Source organism: Salvelinus namaycush, chromosome 27 (genome assembly GCF_016432855.1).
Source record: "Salvelinus namaycush isolate Seneca chromosome 27, SaNama_1.0, whole genome shotgun sequence".
Classification (NCBI taxonomy): domain Eukaryota; kingdom Metazoa; phylum Chordata; class Actinopteri; order Salmoniformes; family Salmonidae; genus Salvelinus; species Salvelinus namaycush.
The window spans coordinates 26,733,051-26,740,038 of record NC_052333.1 but is presented as its reverse complement, the minus strand read 5'-3'; the positions used below and the strand labels follow the sequence as shown (position 1 = coordinate 26,740,038).

Here is a 6,988-nt window from a genome sequence, read left to right as displayed (position 1 = left end):
AGCATAGCCTGACAAGACTAGACCCTCTTGGTTGCTCCTTGTGGCAAATCAACAAGGATGGGGAATTAGCTCAAATGGTAGAGTGCTTGCTTAGCATGCGAGAGGTAGTGGGATCGATGCCCACATTCTCCAAAATAACACTTTTTGTGGATCCAAGAACGTTCCAGTTCACACTTCATGCAGCTTTGTCAACAACCTACTGTCATGTAACAATGACAAGCAACTTTCATGTAACACTGATGTCACAATGTCGGATGTAAAAGAATGACATGACTAACTTTCAGAGGAGCAGTAGGCAACACACATTGATGCCCACAAACAAAGCTGTGGGAAGGTTCCTTGAAGCCAAAGCAGAGGATAAAGATAGAACTGGCGTTATTAGCACCACGCTCTAACCAACTGAGCTAACGGCCGCTTGCTACGGAGCGAAATTTTTAGGATGCACAGAGCCTCGCCAGTGCTGGCGCAAAAACTAACAAGTCCACCAACAGCATAGCCTGACAAGACTAGACCCTCTTGGTTGCTCCCTGTGGCAAATTCAACAAGGATGGGAATTAGCTCAAATGGTAGAGTGCTTGCTTAGCATGCGAGAGGTAGTGGGATCGATGCCCACTTTCCAAAATAACACTTTTTTTTTGGATCCAAGAACGTTCCAGTTCACACTTCATGCAGCTTTGTCTAACAACCTACTGTCATGTAACAATGACAAGCAACTTTCATGTAACACTGATGTCACAATGTCGGATGTAAAAGAATGACATGACTAACTTTCAGAGGAGCAGTAGGCACACACAATTGATGCCCACAAACAAAGCTGTGGGAAGTTTCCTTGAAGCCAAAGCAGAGGATAAAGATAGAACTGGCGTTATTAGCACCACGCTCTAACCAACTGAGCTAACCGGCCGCTTGCTAGGAGCGAAATTTTTAGGATGCACAGAGCCTCGGCCAGTGCTGGCGCAAAAACTAACAAGTCCCCAACAGCATAGCCTGACAAGACTAGACCCTCTTGGTTGCTCCTTGTGGCCAATCAACAAGGATGGGGAATTAGCTCAAATGGTAGAGTGTGTGCTTAGCATGCGAGAGGTAGTGGGATCATGCCCACTTCTCCAAAATAACACTTTTTTGTGATCCAAGAACGTTCCAGGTCACACTTCATGCAGCTTTGTCTAACAACCTACTGTCATGTAACAATGACAAGCAACTTTCATGTAACACTGATGTCACAATGTCGGATGTAAAAGAATGACATGACTAACTTTCAGAGGAGCAGTAGGCACACACAATTGATGCCACAAAAAAGCTGTGGAAGTCCTTGAAGCCAAAGCAGAGTAGATAGACACAATAATGCCACGGAGAACAGACTTAGATCTTATCAGCCTCATGAGATTCAGCAATCACTAAATTTGGCACATGACAACACATGCATGACTCATGATGACACTCAAATACTCATGCAGTACGGGATCAACCACACTGGCGTTATTAGCACCACGCTCTAACCAACTGAGCTAACCGGCCGCTTGCTAGAAAATGAAATTTTTAGGATGCACAGAGCCTCGGCCAGTGCTGGCGCAAAAACTAACAAGTCCACCAACAGCATAGCCTGACAAGACTAGACCCTCTTGGTTGCTCCTTGTGGCAAATCAACAAGGATGGGGAATTAGCTCAAATGGTAGAGTGCTTGCTTAGCATGCGAGAGGTAGTGGGATCGATGCCCACATTCTCCAAAATAACACTTTTTTGTGGATCCAAGAACGTTCCAGTTCACACTTCATGCAGCTTTGTCTAACAACCTACTGTCATGTAACAATGACAAGCAACTTTCATGTAACACTGATGTCACAATGTCGGATGTAAAAGAATGACATGACTAACTTTCAGAGGAGGCAGTAGGCACACACAATTGATGCCCACAAACAAAGCTGTGGGAAGTTTCCTTGAAGCCAAAGCAGAGGATAAAGATAGAACTGGCGTTTTAGCACACACGCTCTAACCAACTGAGCTAACGGCCGCTTGCTACGGAGCGAAATTTTTAGGATGCACAGAGCCTCGGCCAGTGCTGGCGCAAAAACTAACAAGTCCACAACAGCATAGCCTGACAAGACTAGGACCCTCTTGGTTGCCCCTTGGCAATCAACAAGGAGGGAATTAGCTCAAATGTAGAGTGCTTGCTTGCATGCGAGAGGTAGTGGGATCGATAGCCCACTTCTCCAAAATAACACTTTTTTGTGGATCCAAGAACGTTCCAGGTCACACTTCATGCAGCTTTGTCTAACAACCTACTGTCATGTAACAATGACAAGCAACTTTCATGTAACACTGATGTCACAATGTCGGATGTAAAAGAATGACATGACTAACTTTCAGAGGAGCAGTAGGCACACACAATTGATGCCCACAAAAAAAGCTGTGCGAAGTTTCCTTGTAGGCAAAGCAGAGGATAAAGATAGAACTGGCGTTATTAGCACCACGCTCTAACCAACTGAGCTAACCGGCCGCTTGCTACGAAGAAATTTTTAGGATGCACAGAGCCTCGGCCAGTGCTGGCGCAAAAACTAACAAGTCCACCAACAATAGCCTGACAAGACTAGACCCTCTTGGTTGCTCCTTGTGGCAAATCAACAAGGATGGGGAATTAGCTCAAATGGTAGAGTGCTTGCTTGCATGCGAGAGGTAGTGGGATCGATGCCACATTCTCCAAAAAACACTTTTTTGTGGATCCAAGAACGTTCCAGTTCACACTTCATGCAGCTTTGTCTAAACAACCTACTGTCATGTAACAATACAGTAGGTTGTTAGACAAAGCTGCATGAAGTGTGAACTGGAACGTTCTTGGATCACAAAAAAGTGTTATTTTGGAGAATGTGGGCATCGATCCCACTACCTCTCGCATGCTAAGCAAGCACTCTACCATTTGAGCTAATTCCCCATCCTTGTTGATTTGCCACAAGGAGCAACCAAGAGGGTCTAGTCTTGTCAGGCTATCTGTTGGTGGACTTGTTAGTTTTTGCGCCAGCACTGGCCGAGGCTCTGTGCATCCTAAAAATTCTTTCGTAGCAAGCGGCCGGTTAGCTCAGTTGGTTAGAGCGTGTGCTAATAACGCCAGTTCTACTTTATCCTCTGCTTTGGCTTCAAGGAAACTTCCCACACTTTGTTTGTGGGCATCAATTGTGTGTGCCTACTGCTCCTCTGAAAGTTAGTCATGTCATTCTTTTACATCCGACATTGTGACATCAGTGTTACATGAAAGTTGCTTGTCATTGTTACATGACAGTAGGTTGTTAGACAAAGCTGCATGAAGTGTGGACTGGAACGTTCTTGGATCCACAAAAAAAGTGTTATTTTGGAGAAGTGGGCATCGATCCCACTAACTCTCGCATGCTAAGCAAGCACTCTAACATTTGAGCTAATTCCCCATCCTTGTTGATTTGCCAAGGGGCAACCAAGAGGGTCTAGTCTTGTCAGGCTATGCTGTTGGTGGACTTGTAGTTTTTGCGCCAGCACTGCCGAGGCTCTGTGCATCCTAAAAATTTGCTCCGTAGCAAGCGGCCGGTTAGCTCAGTTGGTTAGAGCGTGGTGCTAATAACGCCAGTTCTATCTTTATCCTCTGCTTTGGCTTCAAGGAAACTTCCCACAGCTTTGTTTGTGGGCATCAATTGGGTGTGCCTACTGCTCCTCTGAAAGTTAGTCATGTCATTCTTTTACATCCGACATTGTGACATCAGTGTTACATGAAAGTTGCTTGTCATTGTTACATGACAGTAGGTTGTAGACAAAGCTGCATGAAGTGTGAACTGGAACGTTCTTGGATCCACAAAAAAGTGTATTTTGGAGAATGTGGGCATCGATCCCACTACCTCTCGCATGCTAAGCAAGCACTCTACCATTGAGCTAATTCCCCATCCTTGTTGATTTCCACAAGGAGCAACCAAGAGGTCTAGTCTTGTCAGGCTATCTGTTGGTGGACTGTTAGTTTTTGCGCCAGCACTGGCCGAGGCTTGTGATCCTAAAAATTTCATTGTAGCAAGCGGCGGTTAGCTAGTGGTTTGAGCGTGGTGCTAATAACGCCAAGTTGTTTGATCCGTCTGGCCATGAGGTCCATTTTGAGTTGTCAAAATCATGAGTCACTGCATGTGTATGTCATGTGTGCCACACAATTAATATCAGTGATTGCTGAATAGCTCAGTTGGGAGAGCGTTAGACTAAGATCTAAGGTCCCTGGTTCGATCTGGGTTTCGCATTAGTGTTGTTCTATCTTTAACCTCTGCTTGGCTTCAAGGAAACTTCCCACAGCTTTGTTTGTGGGCATCAATTGTGTGTGCCTACTGCTCCTCTGAAAGTTAGTCATGTCATTCTTTTACATCCGACATTGTGACATCAGGTTACATGAAAGTTGCTGTCATTGTTCATGACAGTAGGTTGTTAGACAAAGCTGCATGAAGTGTGACTGGAACGTTCTTGGATCACAAAAAAGTGTTATTTTGGAGAAAGTGGGCATCGATCCCACTACCTCTCGCATGCTAAGCAAGCACTCTACCATTTGAGCTAATTCCCCATCCTTGTTGAATTGCCAAAGGGGCAACCAAGAGGGGTAGTTTGTCAGGCTATGCTGTTGGTGGACTGTTAGTTTTTGCGCCAGCATGCCGAGGCTCTGTGCATCCTAAAATTTCGCTCGTAGCAAGCGGCCGGTTAGCTCAGTTGGTTAGAGCGTGGTGCTAATAACGCCAGTTCTATCTTTATCCTCTGCTTTGGCTTCAAGGAAACTTCCCACAGCTTTGTTTGTGGGCATCAATTGTGTGTGCCTACTGCTCCTCTGAAAGTTAGTCATGTCATTCTTTTACATCCGACATTGTGACATCAGTGTTACATGAAAGTTGCTTGTCATTGTTACATGACAGTAGGTTGTTAGACAAAGCTGCATGAAGTGTGACCGGAACGTTCTTGGATCCACAAAAAAAGTGTATTTTGGAGAAGTGGGCATTGATCCCACTACCTCTCGCATGCTAAGCAAGCACTCTACATTTGAGCTAATTCCCCATCCTTGTTGAATGCCAGGGGCAACCAAGAGGGTCTAGTCTTGTCAGGCTATGCTGTTGGTGGACTTGTTAGTTTTTGCGCCAGCACTGGCCGAGGCTCTGTGCATCCTAAAAATTTCGCTCCGTAGCAAGCGGCCCGTTAGCTCAGTTGGTTAGAGCGTGGTGCTAATAACGCCAGTTCTATCTTTATCCTCTGCTTTGGCTTCAAGGAAACTTCCCACAGCTTTGTTGTGGGCATCAATTGTGTGTGCCTACTGCCTCTGAAAGTTAGTCATGTCATTCTTTTACATCCGACATTGTGACATCAGTGTTACATGAAGTTGCTTGTCATTGTTACATGACAGTAGGTTGTTAGACAAAGCTGCATGAAGTGTGAACTGGAACGTTCTTGGATCCACAAAAAAGTGTTATTTGGAGAATGTGGGCATCGATCCCACTACCTCTCGCATGCTAAGCAGCACTCTACCATTTGAGCTAATTCCCCATCCTTGTTGATTTGCCACAAGGAGCAACCAAGAGGGTCTAGTCTTGTCAGGCTATCTGTTGGTGGACTTGTTAGTTTTTGCGCCAGCACTGGCCGAGGCTCTGTGCATCCTAAAATTCATTGTAGCAAGCGGCGTTAGCTCAGTTGTTAGAGCTGTGCTAATAGCAGCTGACGACTGGCTAGGTCCTTAGGTCATCTGGTACTTGCGTAGTCATGTGCCATCATGAGCTGAGCTCAGTAGCGTGCTATAAGTCTGTCGACGGTTCGCTAGTTGTTGTTCTATCTTAACCTCTGCTTGGCTTCAAGGAAACTTCCCACAGCTTTGTTTTGTGGCATCAATTGTGTGTGCCTATGCTCCTCTGAAAGTTAGTCATGCATTCTTTTACATCCGACATTGTGACATCAGTGTTACATGAAAGTTGCTTGTCATTGTTACATGACAGTAGGTTGTTAGACAAAGCTGCATGAAGTGTGAGGAACGTTCTTGGATCCACAAAAAAGTGTTATTTTGGAGAAAGTGGGACATGATCCCACTACCTCTCGCATGCTAAGCAAGCACTCTACCATTTGAGCTAATTCCCCATCCTTGTTGAATTGCCAAAGGGGCAACCAAGAGGGTAGTCTTGTCAGGCTATGCTGTTGGTGGACTTGTTAGTTTTGCGCCAGCACTGGCCGAGGCTCTGTGCATCCTAAAAATTTGCTCCGTTAGCAAGCGGCCGGTTAGCTCAGTTGGTTAGAGCGTGGTGCTAATAACGCCAGTTTTATCTTTATCCAATTACTTTGGCTTCAAGGAAACTTCCCACAGCTTTGTTTGTGGGCATCAATTGTGTGTGCCTACTGCTCCTCTGAAAGTTAGTCATGTCATTCTTTTACATCCGACATTGTGACATCAGTGTTACATGAAAGTTGCTTGTCATTGTTACATGACAGTAGGTTGTTAGACAAAGCTGCATGAAGTGTGACTGGAACGTTCTTGGATCCAAAAAAAAGTGTTATTTTGGAGAAGTGGGCATTGATCCCACTACTCTCGCATGCTAAGCAAGCACTCTAACATTTGAGCTATTCCCATCCTTGTTGAATTGCCAAGGAGCAACCAAGAGGTCTAGTCTTGTCAGGCTATGCTGTTGGTGGAATGTTAGTTTTTTGCGCCAGCACTGGCCGAGGCTCTGTGCATCCTAAAAATTTCGCTCCGTAGCAAGCGGCCCGTTAGCTCAGTTGGTTAGAGCGTGGTGCTAATAACGCCAGTTCTATCCTTATCCTCTGCTTTGGCTTCAAGGAAACTTCCCACAGCTTTGTTTGTGGGCATCAATTGTGTGTGCCTACTGCTCCTCTGAAAGTTAGTCATGTCATTCTTTTACACCGACATTGTGACATCAGTGTTACATGAAAGTTGCTTGTCATTGTTACATGACAGTAGGTTGTTAGACAAAGCTGCATGAAGTGTGAACTGGAACGTTCTGGATCCACA

At 45.2% G+C, this 6,988-nt stretch overlaps 1 non-coding gene across 1 annotated transcript; it reads right to left on the bottom strand.

The window, feature by feature from the left end:
• Nucleotides 1-3,829: 3,829 nt before the first annotated feature.
• On the bottom strand, nt 3,830-3,901 carry trnaa-agc. Its single transcript has one exon. It is a non-coding gene; the product is annotated as a tRNA-Ala (tRNA).
• Between the last annotated feature and the right edge of the window lie 3,087 nt (nt 3,902-6,988).